This window comes from Chrysemys picta, chromosome 3 (assembly GCF_011386835.1).
Source record: "Chrysemys picta bellii isolate R12L10 chromosome 3, ASM1138683v2, whole genome shotgun sequence".
NCBI lineage: Eukaryota > Metazoa > Chordata > Testudines > Emydidae > Chrysemys > Chrysemys picta.
The window spans coordinates 165,570,379-165,590,288 of NC_088793.1; the positions used below are offsets into that span (position 1 = coordinate 165,570,379).

General features: G+C 43.8%; 1 protein-coding gene and 1 long non-coding RNA gene across 3 annotated transcripts in view; both read right to left on the bottom strand.

Moving 5' to 3' along the window:
- The window catches only part of LOC135982602 (centromere protein F-like), a 402,988-nt gene that overhangs the window by 335,130 nt on the left and 47,948 nt on the right, over nt 1–19,910 (bottom strand). The window lies entirely within an intron of this gene.
- Nucleotides 895–10,603, bottom strand: LOC135982498 (uncharacterized). Of its 2 annotated transcripts, none has more exons than XR_010599889.1 (2): nt 9,958–10,603; nt 895–4,022 (listed from the first exon to the last, which is right to left on the bottom strand). It is a non-coding gene; the product is annotated as an uncharacterized LOC135982498 (long non-coding RNA). The 2 variants fall into 2 exon arrangements; XR_010599890.1 differs by lacking the exon at nt 9,958–10,603 and adding an exon at nt 8,776–9,950.

Genomic DNA, 19,910 nt, shown 5'->3' on the forward strand with positions numbered 1-19,910 from the left:
GAAATAAGCAAGGAGGAAGCCAGTGGAAAAAATGAAAGGGGCCATTCTGGTCTCGCTTGGGCTTAGGGGCATGCTCCGTACCCACAAAGCTTACCTCCCTTTTCACATATTCAATGAAAGGGTCCACTCTGGTATCACCTTGGGCTTAGGGGCATGCTCCGTACCCCCAAAGCTTACCTCCCCTGATTGGTAGAGGGAAGTGGGAGGAGTTCTTAAAGGGGTCATACGACCCACTTCCAGATGGCTCACCCTGTCCCAGAACTTGCCCTGATAGGTCAAATCTCCTCTCGGGGTGGTCCCCAGCAGCTGAAACCCCTCCTGATTGGTAGAGGACGGTGGGAGGAGTTCTTAGAGGGATCACATGAGGCACCTTGCTTCTAGTCATGTGGCTGCCTTGACCCCAGAAGTAATACCCTCTGGGGCGGGACTTCCGGTGACAGGTGGGCGGAGTTTCAGGGGTCAAGGGCTGGGGTTCGGGTTGGATTGACGATAGGACCCTTATGTTACTAGCCTGCAGTTATATCACTTCAGAGCAAGATAATCTTTGGAAGATAAATAGTTTTCATGACTAGGTATGAAAACTATATGCTCACTATTTTTTGTCAAAAAAAAATGTGTATAATACTTTGAACACTAAATCATTTTTACAGGTCTTGTTGTTAAACATTTCCTGATAACTATCTCAGTAAAGCTATGTTGAAAGAATGGACATATCCATTTTTATTTCACAACGTGTTGGTAATATAACTGATCGTTGTACAATGTTCTGTAAATAATTCTGTAGAAACTTGTTTGAAAGAAAATTTAATAGAAATGCAGTTAAATACCAAACCACACATTACATTAGTAGTATTCCTTCTGTATATAGATGTTTCATTAAATTTCCAAAACACATTTCTGAGACTATTCATTACTAGAAGTTCACCTTGATCGATTGGTCCTTCAGCCCTCGTCTCGATTGCACCAATCACAACACGTCTTCCATTCTTCTTGTATCATGGCCTTCCTTCTCCATGTGCGGCCATGTCTTTTCATGGTAACATCTTCCCATCTCTTTGGAGTTTGGCCGAGTGCAGCTGCTAGTCCATCGATTGTCAGTGAGCCTCACTATATGCCCGGCCTATCGCATTTTACTATGCCTGCTCTCAACAACGACGTTCAGCACTCCACTCTGCTGTCTGATCTCTTCATTGGGGACTCGGTCGTGGATTGAAATTCCCAGAATTCTTCTTTCCATCGCCCTCTCCATGACAGACAGTTGCTGCTCCTCTGTCAGCACCCATGTTTCATTACCGTACAACAGTGCAGTACAGTAATTACTCGCTTAACGTTGTAGTTATGTTCCTGAAAAATATGACTTTAAGCGAAACATTGTTAAGCAAAACCAATTTCCCCATAAGAATTAATATAAATGGGTGGGGTTAGGTTCCAGGGAAATTTTTTTCACCAGACAAAAAACTATATACACACACACACAACACATTTTAAACAAACTCTTTAATACTGTACACAGCGATGATGATTGTGAAGCTTGGTTGAGGGGGGTGGAAGAAAATGAGATATTTCCCCAGGGAATGCCTTACTGCTAAATGATGAACTAGCTTTTGGCCGAGCCTTCAAGGGTTAAAATGTTATTAATGTAGCCTCACACTCTACAAGGCAGGACCAATGGGGGGAGACAGCATGGAAAACAGAGACACACACCGTGTGTGTGGGAGAGAGAGAGAGAGAGAGATGCACATTGCCCCTTTAAGTATGCTGACCCCACTCATAAGTACATTGTCTTTTTAAGTCTATTGGGAGTTGAGACAGCAGCTGCTGCCCCAAGCTCTCTCTGTCTCTCTCCATCAGTGTCCCCACCCTGCTCTATATGGAGAAGGAGTAAGCGGGGTGCAGGAGCAGGGGAGAGGGGGAAACCCTGACATTAGCCCCCCCCTTGCACAGCAAGCAGGAGGCTCCCAAGAGCAGCTCCAAGGCAGAGAGGGCAGGAGCAGCACATGGCAGTGGGCAGAGGAACATCTGAACTGCCCGCAATTGATAGCCTACTGCGCAGCTGCTGCACAGGGAACTTAGGAGAGCTGAAAGGGGGAGCTGCTGGTCCACCCAGATTCTAAGCCCTCAACAGCTAGCTGCAACAGGCTGCTCTTCCTGCAAGCAGTGGACAAAGCAGGCGGCTGCCAAACGACATTATAAGGTGTCATAAGTTTCATCCCCACTCTGGACTTTAGAGTACAGATATGGGGGCCTGCATGTGAACCTCTAACCTGAATTACCAGCTTAGATCTGGTTTTGCTGCCACCACTCCCAAGTGCTAACTCCCTTCCTGGGTACCCTGGAGAGACTTCTTCACCAATTCCCTGGTGAACACCGATCCAAACTCTTGGATCTTAAAACAAGGAGAAATTAACCATTCCCCCTCCTTTCCCCCCACCAATTCCTGGTGAGTCCAGATCCAACCCCCTTGGATCTTAAAACAAGGAAAATCAAGCAGGTTCTTAAAAATAAGGCTTTAAATTAAAGAAAAGAAAGGTAAAAGAAAACCCTCTGGGAGAGATTAGCATACCAGCTACTCTCACAGACAACAGATTCAAAACACAGAGGATGTTCCCCTGGGCAAAAACTTAGTTACACAAAAAATACCCAATTTGATTATTCCCTAATGGCCAAGACAAGTTACAAAGAAAATAAACATAAACCTATTTATTTCTTTCACTAATACTCACTACTTGATAAGAGGCTGAATTCTGGAGCTTGCCCACTCCGTTCAAAACTTAAACTGAAACTAAACAAAGGAAACTTTCCTCCTTCCTTTTGAAACATCTTATCCCCACATTGGTTCCTCTGGGCAGGTGTCAACTAGGCTAGGTGAACTTCTTAACCCTTTACAGGTAAAAGAGGCATTAACCCTTAACTATCTGTTATGACATAAGGCAGCATTGCACAACTTTAAACAAGCGTGTTCTGTACTTGATCAGCAACGTAACAATGAAACACTGTTAACAGGGATGACTTTAAGTGAGGAGTTACTGTACTGTTTAGTTGAAGAGGCTGGCACGTGTTGCCTTGTTGATTTTTCCTTAGAGGACATCCTTGATAGAACTGAATGCACACAGATGTGCGTTCTTTCTTCGTGAGAGTTCAGCTTCCTGATCGTGGCGCATGTTAATTCCTTGGCCCAAATAGACATATTGCTCAACTTCTTCTATTTGTTCTCCCTTCATTGTTATTTGGGCTTTTGACAAGGTATCAGATCGTATAAATTTTGTTTTGGAGCGGTTAATTTTCAGTCCGACTTGGGTGCTTTTTGTGTTGAGTTCTCGCAGCATTTTCTGTAGTTTGATAGTATTTTTGGCAATCAACACAATATAGCCCACGAATCCAAGATAGTAAAACTGCTCTCTGTTGATGTTGATTCCACCCTTCCAATTCATCTGCCTCATTACCATTTCGAGGCAGGCTGTGAAGAGTTTCAGTGAAACCATGTCGCCTTGTTTCACACCGTTCTTAACTGGGATGGGGAGTATCAAATAAGGTTGTATCAGTTGTGCCGTCAATTTACTTCCTTTAATAGTTTGATATAGTTTGTGTCGATGCCCTGCTCTGCAAGAGCATTCAACACTGTATTGATCTCTATGCTGTCCAACGCTTTTTTGTAGTCGACAAAGGCAATACATAAAGGGAATATAGTGAAAATAGGGTCCATGTGCTGAAATTCCTCTGAAAACCTGCCTGTTCTACGGGCTGTTGCTCGTCCAGACTCTGTGAGAGTCGGTTTGTTATTATTTTGGTGAACAGCTTGTAGACATGTGAGAGCAGGCATATTGGACAAAAGTTCTTTACATCTTCACGATCACTTCTTGTACAGCAGAATGGTGTTGGACTCCTTCCAGTTAGATGGTATCTTCTGCCTTTCCAAGTAACGGCTAAAGCTCTGAGCAAGGGTTTCCCAGAGGTCTTGGCCTCCGGCTCTTATCATTTTGACTTCTCAGTCCATCTTTACCTCAGGCTATTAATAGAATGTACTGTAAATATAACAAAGTTTAATGGACAAAGGATGACATACAAGTGGATGATTAAGTCCACAGTAGAATGTCTACACGCCTAGCTGCATTTCAGTAAAAATGGGAATTTCACCTTGTTCATCATAATGCACTTGAGTTTGGGATAAATCATTCCAAATAAACTCTACATTAAAAAAAATGTATTCATCACTTCAAAAGGCCTTAGTGGGCTCAATCTAGCAGCCCACCGCAGTGCAGTGGAACATATAAAGGGTCACATCAGCCGAATCAATTAAAATCAATAATTGTCCAACTGAGTAGAAATGACTTTTCCCAAAGCAGTGCTGATCATGTTTCCCTATCCAGGCCATGTATTAGAAAAATCAGATCGGCTATGACACTAATATTAACACTGTAAGACTGTAACTTGCATAATATATATAGATGATTTCATTTTTTTCTTCGTATCTTCTACTTTTTACAGTCTCTCTTCTTCAGTTGTTACTGATCTGAGTTGGAAAAAAAAATCGATCTTTCAAGAGCTTTATTAACTAAGCAAACAGTACAATTTTGCTGTAAGCTAAACTGGTGTTAATGGTTCATTTGTTCAGTTATCATGAAGGTACTAGTATTGACAGCATAATTAAAGTTGAACTTTAGACTCAAGGATTCAACGTCTTTTATGTATGGAAAACACAGCATTATCCTGCCTGCTCAAACTTACAGTACTTTCCTTTTGAGCACAGAATGAATTTTCTGAGAATTACAAGAAAATAAATTAATTAGTTAAATTAATTGAAAACTGGGACCCTTAAGAAATTTAGCATTTGTATTACTCTTTTCTATGTCCCAAATGATCTTAACACAAACTCTTCAAATGTTTTATGTAGTTAAAATTAATTGAAAACTTGTTTGTAGGCTATATTGCAAGAAATTAGGTTGCAATTAAGCAATTTTAAGGATTTTTTAATCTAATTGTTATATAGACTACACACAGGGTCAGTTCAACCAGTCAGGTAACTTTTAATTGGGACCATTGTGACATCAGATGCAATTTCATCAATCCCACCCCCTTTTCTCTCAAGTTATTTTTCATGCAATAGTTCTATGGGGTGTAATGACTCTGGATGAAGGAGACTGGACATGAGTGGAGTGCTCATTGGTAGATTAGTTGGCCCAATTTCACAGCTCTTTGAAGGTTCCATGCTGGCACACTAGCTTGGGTATCAATGCCTGAAAGGCTCCCGATGACTTAGCTCTATTGTGCACCCAGGCAGCCCCTGCAGGGACACTGAGGCACATAGGAGGAGTCTTTACATTTCACAGATATTGAGACTTGCAGACTGTGCTTTACCCACCCCCTTTTCACATAGCATGAATCTCAATAATACCGCTCTCTAAAGCAACAAGTCAATTGCAAATTAAGAGACAGATTCACCAGTACACTTTATCGGCTTTGTGTTGTTCTAGTGATGCCAATTAGCATTAAGTTTAAATGGCCAATGCGTCCTGGCTGCTTTAGGCTGTTCTGGTATGCCAGCAAATCTGACTTTGAAAGTTAAAATTAAAATAAAATGATTAAAGATTGACACTGCATATCTTCTAATAATTAGAAATATCATAGTAACATTTTCTTTTGATTCATTGTTTGGTGATCATGTGTGAAATTTTCAGTATTTAAAAATTAATGAAACTTATACAAAATGTACATTAAGATGAAGTTATGGTTGTGAGTATATATCAGTAATGTAAGGGTAAAAAAGATTATAGGGGTTTTATAATTTTTCCCAACCCATCTTGACTTTGTAGTGACGACAGGAGGGAGACGAGTTTGGAAAAAAGTCTTTAAAAAAATCAGTTTTAGCTGAACTGAGGTCACAAAAACAAAAACATTTATTGTCCTACGGTTATTGCATGGTGTCACTATAGGGAAGAATTAAGATTGTGTTAACTGTGTATTTTCATTTCTTAACCTATTTGTACTACTTTTTAAATGTAACTTTAATGCTGAATTTCCTGGATTTGTGGTGCTTAGTTTTGGGAAAATTTAAAGCATTCCTGTAATGTGTTTTAGTGCTATGGACTCTCTACCTTAACTCCCTCTAAACTTATTTTTTTTTTGTATGATAAAATTTTCAAAGGCTCCCAAATTGCTTAGGAGCTTAAGTCTCTGGACTCTTTCTCATTTTTCCACATCCTCCTTGTAGTGTGGGGCCCAAAACTGGACACAATACTCCAGATGAGGCCTCACCAATGCCGAATGGAGGGGAATGATCACGTCCCTTGATCTGCAGGAAATGCCCCTACTTATACAGCCCAAAATGCCTTTAGCCTTCTTGGCAACAAGGGCACACTGTTGACTCATATCCAGCTTCTCGTCCACTGTAACCCCAGGTCCTTTTCTGCAGAACTGCTGCCTAGCCATTCGGTCCCTAGTCTGTAACACTGAATGGGATTCTTCCGTCCTAAGTGCAGGACTCTGCACTTGTCCTTGTTGAACCTCATCAGGTTTCTTTTGGCCCAATCCTCTAATTTGTCTAGGTCCCTCTGTATCCTATCCCTACCCTCCAGCTTATCTACCACTCCTCCCAGTTTAGTGTCATTTGCAAACTTGCTGCAAGTGCAGTCCACGCCATCCTCCAGATCATTAATGAAGATATCGGACAAAACCGACCCCGGGACCGACCCTTTGGGCAATCCGCTTGAAACCGGCTGCCAACTTAAACATGGAGCTGTTGATCACTACCCGTTGAGCCTGATGATCTAGCCAGCTTTCTATCCACCTCATAGTCCATTCATCCAGCCCATACTTCTTTAGCTTGCTGGCAAGAATACTGTGGGAGACTGTATCTAAAGCTTTGCTAAAGTCAAGGAATAACAAATCTACTGCTTTCCCCTCATCCACAGACCCAGTTATCTCATCATAGAAGGCAATTAGGTTAGTCAGTCATGACTTGCCCTTGGTGAATCCATGTTGACTGTTCCTGGTCACATTCCTCTCCTCTAAGTGCTTCAGAATTGATTTCTTGAGGACCTGCTCCATGATTTTTCCAGAGACTGAGGTGAGGCTGACTGGCCTGTAGTTCCCCGGATCCTCCTCCTTCCCTTTTTTAAAGATGGGCACTACATTAGCCTTTTTCCAGTCATCCGGGACCTCCCCCATCACCATCTACATCTAGGAGACTGTATTGAGGGATTCAATACAGGCATTCTTTCTTCTGCTTCAGTATTGAAGCAAGGAGCCAGCACAGTGTTAGCACTGTGCTTCTAGCTTGACCATCTTTTGGACATAAGGTACTAAAACTATGGTCCTGACCACTTATGACTATTAAAATCCCATAGTGCTTTCTGCAGGATGTTGAATGTCCTACACAAATTCCAGATCTAGTAGTTACTTTCTGCCTAGTTAAATGGCTCCCTGCACTATCAACTAGACGAGGCATTCAGCAGCCTATAATATTCTCCACTTCCTATCCTAAAATGTTTAGTAAAATTGCTAAGTACTGTTTAACAGCTGCTGTGCTTCACCCCCAGGCTAGCTGGAGTGGTGTCTGGGTACCATTGGTTGAGAGAGCACTTCAGGATCAACTGAAATTAAAGGCATTCCATAAATGTCAGATATTGCTACACTGTCTTCTAAATCTATTTATCTTTTGGTTTCTATGACAAATTTCCAGGAAAGAAGTTACTTGGAATGAGCTGTTTTGCAGAAGAAGAGCCACCAGGGCCACCCCCCACCTCCCGCCTCCCCACAGCTGCTGTTATTTACCAGCCATGTCACAAAATGACATGCTGTACTTACAAACATATTGCAGCAGCTGGCTTAGGGCTAAGAGTGACATTTTCCACCTTGTTGAATTCCTAGAAGCCCTTTTTGGCTCCTAATGTGAGAAGATACTTTTTTTTTTTTTAAAGAAAATTTCCCATGGAAATTATGGCTTCTTGAATTGAATCTGAGCATGGAACAGATTTTGAGAATAATCTTCTGCATCACTAATGTACTTCTAAGGGTTAATGGACTCCCAAATTTATTTTTTGATCAGGGGAAAGGTAAGCAGCCCTTAAGGCAGTAATCTCCAATCAGGATGATCCTTACTGCAGAAAATGGAGACAATGTCTCTCCATAAAAGGCTGTCAGAAAACTCCTGAATTCCTTAATGTTAAAGATAAAAGGCTGTCATAAAGCCCAAGGAAATATTTATGAACATCCAGGGCTGGATACGTGCAAATAGCTTGGAATTATGCATTCCTCATGCAAGAACATTAATTCCAAATGCAAACAAAATTGCTCCTCTGAAGTATTTGGCTAAGCCTGGGATGAAAGTGATGTCAGGGTGGAGACTAGTGAAGGGACTGAACTCCACCAGAGAGAGTACTTCCCTCTGTGCCTCCACTTGCCACTGATAAATACATATTCTATATAAAACAGCCACTATGGCACTATTCGTGGGTGTTTTATTTTAACACTTCTTAAATATTATAACTTCCTATGGCTCCAGTGTTTGTCCTTCCTTCACTTTCCTTCCCAGGGTACCTTGTAGTGTATCGTTCCCTGTGTTATTTTACACACGTTCCCTCCCTCCCAGCTTTCCCATTCTCCTCTTTCTTTTCTAACCTCTGTTCAAACTCTCATCTCCCCAACATCCACTCAAGCACATAATCTCCTTCCCTAACTTGCTATGATTCTGCTCTATTTTGCCTCTTCTCCAGAGATTGGGAGGAGGCTACTGCTGCTGCAGATGCTTGTTTCCTCATATAATGTGGCTCCACTCACCACACTGGTGGCTGCTGCGGTTATATTGGGGATTAGCGCCGCAGATCGGTATGCCCACTCCTGGTGGTTCCTCGCCTGCCATCACTTCTGCTCTCAGACCCACATTACTCCAAGGACTACAGCGTTGTCTTCATAACACAGCCCTCCAGTCGCGTCATGATCTGTGCTACTCCATTCTGAGGGCAAGTGTTGCAGTCCAACTGTCCCGCTGTTTCCCCAGTAGTGACTGCAGCCAATTATCCAGCCACTTCCCTGTGGCCCCAGCACCCTCTTCACCCTTGCCTCAGCCTGCAAACCCCAGCAACCAGACAGGAGTTCTTCTCTAGCTCCCCTGGTCCTTGCTAGCAGCACTTCTCTGTCCAGAGTGATCGCTTCCTTCTGCCTGCCAGGCACCCAGTTCTCCCTCCGTGAGCACCAGGGAGTAGCAAATCCTGCTCTGCCCTGCAGCTCTTCTTATATGGGCCTGCTGTGCCCAGATTGGCTGTTCCTTGCAGCCCCTCTTGCACACTACTATGGGGTGGATTTGCAGACAGACATACACACATCCTAGCACCATGAAGAAGGGCAGACCTGCCCCCCCAGTTCTCCTGCTACACTCCCCCTGCAGCCCGCTGAATGCAGCTAACAAAGGAGAACAGGACGGCTGTGAGGTGCCATAAACTGATCCACCCAGTGGTGCTCTGCATCCCTCCCATCAACTTCCCCAGACCCCTGCTGACACCCATCCATAATGCAGTTGACAAGGACATTTTCACACCCCTGAGAGGAGCAAAACGTGGACGCTCCAGCCAGAAAGGGCCCTGGCCCCTTTCCTCTCCCCCTCTCCCCAGCAGCCAGCTCGCAAAGATGTGCTGGATTTAAAGCGCTTGCAAAAAGCATCCTTCCAGAGCAGGGTTTGGCTGGAGAAATGGTCCGGGTGGGAGCCCGGAGCCCAGCCTGACCCTCCCGGACAGGGGGAGCTACACCCACCTTAGACAAAGGAGAAGTGTTAGAAACAAAAGCCAGACGGGTGTTTAACAGAGCCTGCAAAATCCAGGGTGGAGGTGCAGGAAGGAAAGGGGCGAAGAGAGGGACTGAGCAGCCCTGGGTCCCTCCTGCGAGGAGGCATTGGGAAAGCAAGGGAGCATGCAGCATTCAGACAGACTTTGATCTAGAAACACAAGCCATTGTGCCAGTACTCACTTCTTATTTACAGACCCGGCGCCCTCTCCTCGCTTCACGGGCAGGCATTTTTTCAGGGCTTGGGTAGGTGCCGTTTGACCAAATGGAAAAAGAAAGAGAGAGAGAGAAAAGGACCAGACCCAGGGCGGATTTGCTGCTGCTGAGCTCAGATTCCACGCGGAGTGGAGACTGGCGTTCTCCCTGTCACTGGAGGGTGGGTGTGTGTGTGTGTGAGAGAGAGCGTTATGTGTGTGATCGCCGTGTGTGTGTGATCGCCGTGTGTGTGTGTGTTTGCGCGTGCCCGCTCCTCTCCTCATTCTCTTTCCCCCGGTGTATCCCAGCCGCAGGGTGTGTGTCCCCCTCCCTCTACCCCGCTCCAGTGCCGGGGCAGCTGCACCCTCATCTTGGTGAGCTGCTCGGCATTTCTACCCGGCCCCTTCGCTCGGCAGCGCAAGGACCAGGCTGAGGCAGATGCTGCAGGGATGAAGGGGGGGGAAGAGGGAGTTAAGAGAAGAGGTCCGTGCAGGAAAGATAAATCCCAAACTGGTGGGCACTGACCTGGGAGCCCCCGGGGGAGTGCAATGGGATGGAGGAAAAGCCAACAGCCACCCCCAGCGCTGAGACACAAGACCTGCTCCTGGTCTTCGCCACGGCCCCTGGGGGATCTTCCTCCAACAGCTTCCCCCAGGGATCTTTTGAACGGGACGAAATATCACTGTAGCGAGCAGAGAGCCCTCAGGCCAGACTTGGGAAAGTTTGAGTGTAGCGAGCTCCCACATCACGGGGACCCCGTCTATTTCTTCCTCTTCCACAGCTCTGCGTTGTAACCCCCGAGTTGATACTTTGCTGGGAGGAGTTTATCACTTGGGAGCAGAGAGTCACCGCGTCGTACCTCTCCCATACCATGAACAAGCTTCTGCTTGCTTACAGTTTAAATCGGCACTATAAAGGAGAGACTCTGCTTCCACTGAGATTTTAGCGCTTGAGACTCACGAGATTATTGTTATGTTTGTCACAGACTGATCTGAGGTCTCCTGGTTATCTATCAGCTGTGACATTACCCTTGGGCCAGTTTCACAAGTGGTTAATAGGTGGATGCCCCTGCAGGGTAAAATGTATGGCCAGTATGCACCAATCAATAGCTACAGGACCATCCATCTGCCACCCTTCCTCCCCCGGCCAAAAAAAGTCAGAACAAATACAAATATTCAAGAAGCAAGAATAATAAATTGGTTTGGGTCACAAACATTTGAAGCCAAAGGCTGTATCGTTAAAACTGCTCAAGTATGGCATTCCTCCCATAGTTTATAGGCCGTAATCCTCCTTGAATCAGAAGCACTGTCGCTGAACTGACTTATTTTAACGCCTTTCCCTATTAAAGTGGCATAATACAAATTTGACAAATAGATACATTACTGAGTTCCCCAGAACTCTGATTGCAGCAGTATCCATCATGCCAGTCTTCTCTAGGGTGTTCATGTCTCTACAAAACTCAAGAGTATAACTCTAAATCTCATCTGCTGTTTCAGTCTGAGCTTTGTAGACCACTCGCCACCATTGTGGCCTAGCAAAACTGTTGTTGAGTAATAAGAGACATTGGGCCAAATCCAAAAAATCCAGTTGCAAATTGTGCTTAAATCACACAGTGCCGTTTCATTGCCTTAAGAGCACAATCCTGAAACAATACAAAACAGATAAGTAACTTCATTCATGCAAGTATTCTACTCAGACTTGTCACCTGCGTAAAATGACTCATTAGCTTAAGTAGTTGCAGGATTGGGGTCTAATACTACTTAGGAAAGCAAGGGTTTGCAGGATCAGGTCCCCTTTTAGTAGAGAATCCAGATAGCCTCGGGGTCACTGCTTATTTACATGACCCAGCTCTCTTCCTTTAGTGCGTGGAACATTTCGTACATAAAACACCACCATCTACCCCTAAGCCAGTACAAATACTTTCTATTCTTCTCATGTGGAAAATAATCATTTCGCAGGATTCCTTCCAATCCCTATGGGAAAAAGAGCTTGAACACTTTCTTCCACGCAGCGCTGAGACAGTAAGGAATATTATGGAAAATAGTACCACCATGCCTTTCTTTAGGTATCTAAATATTTTGCATGGGATTCTTTTTCCTGAGTTGTTACAAAGTGCTCAAACGGGGCCAGATCCATGGCCCATAACTTGAAATCAGTGGAAACCTTCCAATGACCAATGAGTTTCGATCAGGCCCTAAATCAATATATTCTGTGAAACAGGTAGAACCTATTTTGATGACACAAGAAACTCCACTCCAGGAATTATTGTATTGTACCCACAAATCTGATTCCTAAGAAGCAGTCTCTAGGAAATTAATATCAATCTGTTAATATCAATCTGTCAACTGCATACACTTATTAGCTATCACTTTCCACCTGAGGCAATCACTGGTAACTTTCTTGACTGACGTTTATTGCTTTCTTAGAAAGGAGTCTAGCTATGCCATGGCACCCACTTTCTGTGCACTCAGCGCTAATGCTAACAGATGTGGCATTTTTATGAGAGGCTTCTTGAAATCCAGAAAGAACAACATTTCCGTTGGTGGGATACAACAAAAATTGTTGTGTAGAGGAACTCCTTTTCTTGAAGCCTTCTAGAGCTCCTGCATCTATTCTGTAGGGTCATGACCTCCTATGTATTTGTTGTAACCTACACCGCACATTGTTTGAACATTGTGTGTGACCATTTGGCCCTCAGAGTTGAAGCTGACATTTGAACAGTTTGAAGTGTCAGGATTGTAGCAGTTCTGAACTTTACTAAACAAACACACTCGAATGCAGCTCACTGCTGACAAAACATACCACCAACCAACATGGACAGGATTAAATAATAGGAGAGGTTACAACAGGCGAATCTAAAAGGAGAATCTGCACAAACTCAGAAGTTCTAAAGTGTGCAACACAGGGAAGTAATACAGTACATGAAACTTGTCTATTACATGTTAATTAGAGAGAGAGAGTGAGGGGAAGGAATCAAAGTTACATGACAAACAAACAACATATTCATACTACGAACAGCTATAGCCAATCTAAATATAGATATGACAAGAACATACCTGTGGGGAAATGGTTGTTTCACAAAAATACATCACCATAAGCAGGATTGTTTCAGTGCAACAGGAAAAGGCCTGACTGTCAAAATAGCCCCATCTCTTGGGGGGCACTTCCTTTATTCCCCTTCAAGTGCAGGGGCACTTCCTGTCTGAAAGGCTAGTCCTTCACTCTTAATGAAGAGCAATTGCATTAGGTCTGGAGTTAGTGACTCTCCCTTAGCCCTCTCATGGCTCGCTTGTGGCAACTTCTCCTCCCATTCCTTCCCTGCTCAGCGTAAAACAGACTTGGAGTGCAGTATTTAATACTTATTTGGTCATTTGGTGATAATTTCTCTGTTCCCAAAGGATTACCACAGTGGGATTTCACTATGGGGGAAAATTCTACTCCGAGTTTTTGGACCCCTGTCAGAAACACAGCATCCCAGACCTAATCACAAAGGAGAGGCAGGATGCTTGGCAGAGCAAGGCAGGATAAGCAGCTGGGCATGTTTTGCTACATGCATACATATCTATGCACCATCTTCCTCCCAGTGAAAGGGAGTGCAGCTCTGGTGCTGAAGTAGTGGTTGTGAAGTGGTTTATTTTGCTTTTTTGCAACCTGGAAGAGGATTTGCACTTGAAGTGCCATGTATTTCCTTACAAATTCCTTAACTTTGATGGGACTATTCACATACTTAGAGTTCCACATATGCTTAAATGCTTTGGTGGATCAGGGCCTTAGACCATGGGCTATGTGCTAGGTATAGGATTCAGGCTGTGTGTTGGAGGATATACCATCTGGCCCTATAAACATAGTGAAGCTTCTGTATAGCAGGAGTGGAAATGCATAGAAACAACTTGAGGCTTTCGGAAAAGGCCAGACCCTAGATCCCTTTGAAGTCAATTGCAAAACTTAAATGAAGTTTCATTACAGCTGAGTTAAATATAAGCAAGTTCTACTGTACTTGGTTTACAAAGTTAATTTTAAACCTCATTTTATTCATTCAGTGGGTCTTTTTTTAAAGTAGTCTGTCTCTAGGTTTCTTTGGAGACATTAAGAAGTACCTGTCAGGTCTAAGGATGGCTAATGAGAACGTTGGGGCCATATTCTGCCATTAAAGTGTTAGTCATATCCTTCCATGGAAATCTGCATTAATAAAAAATTAATGACCTAGGGCTTGTCCCTCCCACGTGCAGATGGGATGGATATAGGCTGTTCTCAGAAGCTGTGTAGGCAGAAACCTCACAGTGCAGTTCAGATAGGGGTCCTCTCAGTTTGGTGCACTGCAAACTACCTGGATTTTCTTTCAAATGCACACGTAGCCAAAATAAGGTACAGTGGGGAACATTGGGCATGCCCATCACAATGGTCCTAAGCCTTCATCCACAATCTGGAAATTCTTATGCCTGCTAGGAACTAGAGTGCAGCCAGCACCACTCCCAATTTACCTGGCTGCTAAATGGTGTTGCACCGAGCTCAGCCACTCCCATCTCCTATAAATGTCTCTCCTAATGCACCGCTACTATCCCTCTGAAGGAATGAGCCCATCAATTCTCATGTATGTTATGAAAAACTTACTGCACTAACTTATTGCATCAACCAATGGCCAATGTTTAAAATCAGACTATATTTAATTGTAATATTTTACTGAGGAAAAAACACGTTGAGAATAGATATCAAGGAGTAACACCTCAATAACAGTAATTATTATACCCACGTGTCTGATTTACAGTGTGATAAATTATTTGCAAAGCATCTACATCAGTTTTGCACTGCCTACCGCTTGGCTGGCTGCGGACCCAGCCAATCCTGGGCTTAACTCACGGCCAATCACTTGCTGGTGGTTTATCCAAGTCCTCTGAAACACCCTGCTTAAACAGTACAGAACTCTCTTGCACACGTCTCCTCTCCCAATTGGTACCTTTATTCAACCCCTCTGCTTGGACTACACGTGTCTAGGTTCCTTCACAGTTAAATTTAAAAGGTGGAAACAAGATGTGTCTGAAAGGGGATGAGAGACTTCTAACCCTGGCCTAATGAGGTGGTAAAATAAACATATTCACCTCCTTGGATTTTCAGTCTCAGATCCTCAATCAGCTCACAAGCTTGTATCCCAGACGAGCCCCCAAACTGAAGGACATAAATCCACACCGTGTAGAAGTCAAGCATAGGAGTTTATTACGTACAGCGCTGACAGAGTGTCACCTCGCTTATCAGGCTCAGAGACACGGTCAATCAATTAATTACACCGGGTTATATGGGTTTTCCATGGTGGGGGAAACTGATGGGGGTAGGCAGTCCCAAACCTCCGGATAGGCCTAGCACAGCAAGACAAGATAGCCCAGTAGCCAATGGTCAAAGGTTACATACTGTCTCTGCCCATGGTTTCAAATTAATAAGTTAACATTTAATTAGTACTTTAATGAAATGTATTAGTATAAAATATATATATATATGTTGAATTCAATTTGGGGTCCATAGGAATGAAGTAGCTCCTCTGATCATCTAACAGGTACATTCCTAGGGATTACAGCCAAGAAACAGTGAAAGTATATGGCAATAAGGATTGTCTTTCAAGTTCCTTCTTTGTGTTTTTAAGGCAGGCATTGGTCCCTGGGAAAGGGAAGTGGGAGAAGGCTATATTTTATACTGACATGCCAACCTTTCATAACCTCAAGGTTGGTCTGTGGGAAGAAGTTCTCCCTACAGAAGAAACTAACACGACAGCAACAGGGCTTCTTTGTTCCATTTGCAACTTTGAACAAGACACAATTATTCAGTTATTGCTCCAACATCTGGCATTTTGCTGACTATGCTTAACAAACAAAGCAAGGTTATCTTTTGTTTATTCTGCTTTCTCTTAGCTAGGCCTCTGGCCTCTTGACCAGACTCTGGACTTTGGGCCTCTAAAAGCTGACACAATCCATATACCAAGTTGTTATGCAAACAGTACATGGATTTTAACCCTTCAGTCGCTGTCGGTGCTGCCATAGGCATAGTTGTTGATGCTGCTGAAGGTGTTTGTGCCACAGCCAACACGGTCGAAGTAAGCAGCGGTGGCGGTGTCTCAGCAGCTGGACGCAGTGCCTCACAGAGCATCGGAACTGCGGATCCTTAAGGGGCTGAAGGTGGCACGAAGGTAGCCGAAGCTACCAATGTTGCTGCTGAGCACAACCCCTGGCTTCATCCCTGACTTTGATGGAAGGCCCAAGGCATCCAAAAGGGCCACTGCGTCGGGTTCTGCCACTGCGGAGGCCATGGTGCTGTGTGGGCTTATCTCTCTCTACTGCTCCTACTTCTGCCGGAGCAATAGGAGTTGGACTCCGACTCCAAGATCTCCAAAAAAGAAGACCAGGGAGCAGCTGTGCTGCGAGGCACCAAGCTTCAGGAGCTAGGGGACCAACTGGGCTCTTGTTCCAGGACTACTGGCGGTGGGGGCTTCTGTGGAGAAGTTGAGCGCCTAGACAGCATGGCCGGCTTTTCTCTTGATTGTACTTTGGGGCGGGCTGGTGCTGTGGGTTCATCCCTCCTTGGAGGTGAGAACGGCGCCGTGAGGCATAAAGTCCTGAGCCGCCTCAAATGCCTCCAGGGTCAATGGGAGCTGCAGATGCAGATTCGACGGATCCAGTGAGCGGGCTGGGCCCAGACTCAACTATCCCACTGGGGCAGGAGTTGACATGACCCTTAAAGGCTATATGGTGCTATGGCCCAACTGGGGTCTCACAGTCATCGACTCTTAAGACTTGGCCAAGGGAGAACGAGCCCTCTCCGGCTTCTTTTTCTTCTGAGACACCGGTGCCTACCCAAGGAATGGACTCGGGAGGAGCCATGACAGTGCCAAGAGTCTTGTGAAGAGTCCTTTCTCGGCACCGGTTCCAGGAATGATGGAGCCGGGGCACTCTGCAAAGAGGAAGAGGTGCTGGGCGTGGGATCCCCCGATCTCGGGTCTGAGTGGGAACACAGAGCTGCCTCCATGAGCAGCACTTTGAACCACTGCTCCCTCTCTTTCAAAGTTCTGGGGCGAAACTTGCAGCAGATTCTGCAACGGTCGTTTTGGTGACCCTCACCCTAGGCAGCTTAAACATGCGATGTGTGGGTCACTTTTTGGCATGCGCTTGGTGCAGGCCTCTCACTTTTTGAACCCCGGGGACCGTGGCATACCACGGCTCTGGACAGTCGGGGAGGGGGGGAACCCCCAACACACTCTAAACTAACTAAAAACTACTACTAACTAGAGAAGAACTATAAAATGAAACAGATAGAGGCGCTTGCTAAAGCAAGGACTATGGGATGTTCCAGCTAACCATCACTGGTGGTAAGAAGGAACTGAGGGGGTGGCAGGTCGGCAGGGCTCTATATTGAATGACATGAAGGCGCAATTCCAGAGGGTGCCCAGGTGACCTGACGGATGCTGCTACGGGAAAAGTCTTCCAGCTGCCATGCACATGCACGTGCGCACACCTGATTGGAATCAACATGAACCAGCCCTGAAAAAAGAACTATTCTTACTAACCTGGTTTGGGTTGGAAGGCAAAAGTCTCTACCATTAATGATTAGCCTGATCCAGCCTTGACAGTGTGCAATGTAGCTGTAGACCAGTCCTTGCAGACTTAACATCCCGCTTCAGCTGAAATATGACGGGGTGAAGAAAATCCCAGTAGCCAACACCAAAGAATGTTATGTAAGGAAAAGTATCTAACAATTAATTGGTCAGAAATAAAAGCTGAAATGGAGCTGTTGGGAGTGTACAGGAGGCATAAGGTGTTAGAAATCACAAAATCCAGATCCTTTCTTGCTATAATTGCTCATAAGAATGTGGCAAAGAAAACGCCCGAAGGAAAAAAAAAACAGCATTAAATGCAAAGCTGCTTTTCATTCAAGATATCCAACTTTTTAGCCACTAGCTCTAGCTCAAATTCAAATGATGGAAACTAGTTAAAAGTGGTCTAGAACATCAATAATCATAGAAATGTAGGACTGGAAGGGACCTCAATAGATATCTAATCCAGTCTTCTACACTGAAGCAGAACTAAGTATTATCTAGACCATCCCTGACAGGTGTTTGTCTAACCTGTTCTTAAAAACCTTCAATGACGGAGATTCCACAACCTCCCTAGGCAATTTGTCCCAGAGCTTAAATACCCTTATAACTAGGATTTTTTTTCTAATGTCTAACCTAAATCTCCCCTGCTGCAATTTAAACCCATTACTTCTTGTCCTGTCCTCAGTGGTTAAGGAGAACAATTTATCATCCTCTTCTTTATAACAACTGTTTACATACTTGAAGACTGTTATGTCCCCCTCAGTCTTCTCTTCTCCAGACTAAACACACCCAATTTTTTCAATCTTTCCTCATAAGTCACGTTTTTTAGATCTTTAATAATTTTTGTTGCTCTCCGCTGCACTTTCTTCAATTTGTCCACTTCGTTGCTGAAGTGTGGTGTCCAAAACTCTCCACAATACTCCAGTTGCTGAATAGCTCAGTGCTGAATAGAGTGGAAGAATTACTTCTTGTGTTTTGCTTACAACACTCCTGATGTTATTTCTTTTTGACTTTCTCAGAAGAATTGAGGACCCTAATTGATCACTGCTGACCAAAACTACTGATAGGTTATTTTTCAATTATATAATAAATAAATCCAAGCCACTCATACTTTTAAGAATCAGTAGTAGCAGTGTATTGAGAATTACTTAACACTAGGCTGAAAGAATAAAAACAAGTACTTATCTCAGTGCAAATCAATGGAAAAACAATTCTGCCTCATTTGCCTCAAAGGTGTAGGACAATGAAACCCAAAATGTAGAACACGTTAATCTGGTCTGGATGGATTGCCTACATGTCTGTAAGTTAAATGTTTGTCTTTTCAGCAATGTTATTAGAAGCATTTACATCATGTTCCACACACACTCTAAGTGGCACCCTTCAAGGAACTCACAACTCTCAGAAGACACCACTTTGTGTGTACAGAATAGTGAGAGCAGACTCTCACTAATCTGTCATCTTTCTACTTAATTTATAAATTGGAACAAGGAGAGGAGAACACTGAGGGCTGTGGATTTTGCAGTGCACATATCAATCTCAGAAGCATTCACATAAAGATCTGAAAGCTTGAATTATGAATATAGACTGATTTGTCAGGCATTCAAAGAAGACAAAACCATGCAAATACATTTGAGGACACTGAATTGTTTTAAAGCTACCCTCTAGCTTTTCAAAATGCTATTCCGTTTCGGAGCACATTACACATTGAAATGTTTTATATATAACTGTACCTTCTTTGGAACCGCAGTCTTAACCCTTCCATTATGATGCAAATCCAGGAATGTACCCAGGGTTTATAAAATCAATTTCAGTACTATCATGGTTGAGATTATATTGTAATCCACATTTTATAGAAGACAACCAAATAAACACTCATCAGCATTGCCAGAAAGTTAAAAAAAATTTTTGAACAACTGAACTCTCCACAGAGGATTGAAAGCCTTAGTACATCTTGCTTAATAAGATGTACTGTTGCTAGGTAGGACATGTTTTCCTTCATAGTAGTGAAAGAAATTAAAGCCATTACAAGGGTCAAGTTGGCCTAAGTCCTAATGAACAGGAACATGAAGCAGGCAGGCAAAACCAGTCACAGGGGCAAATCTAGAGAGATGGTGCCAAGAAGGGCTGTAATCTACACCGAGGGGCAATAAGAAGTTTTTCTCCAGGATAGGGCACATTTACCTTGTTCTGACAAGTTTTCATTTGTAAAATGAGCACATTTGTAACTTATAATGCAAAGAAAATCCAGTTTAGTACACATGGTCTAGTTCCCTCCCGGATCTTCTTCTAAGTATTGTAGGACTATGTGGAATTATATTCCAATGTACATGTCTGAATCTGGCCAGATTTGGATATAGATAGCAGC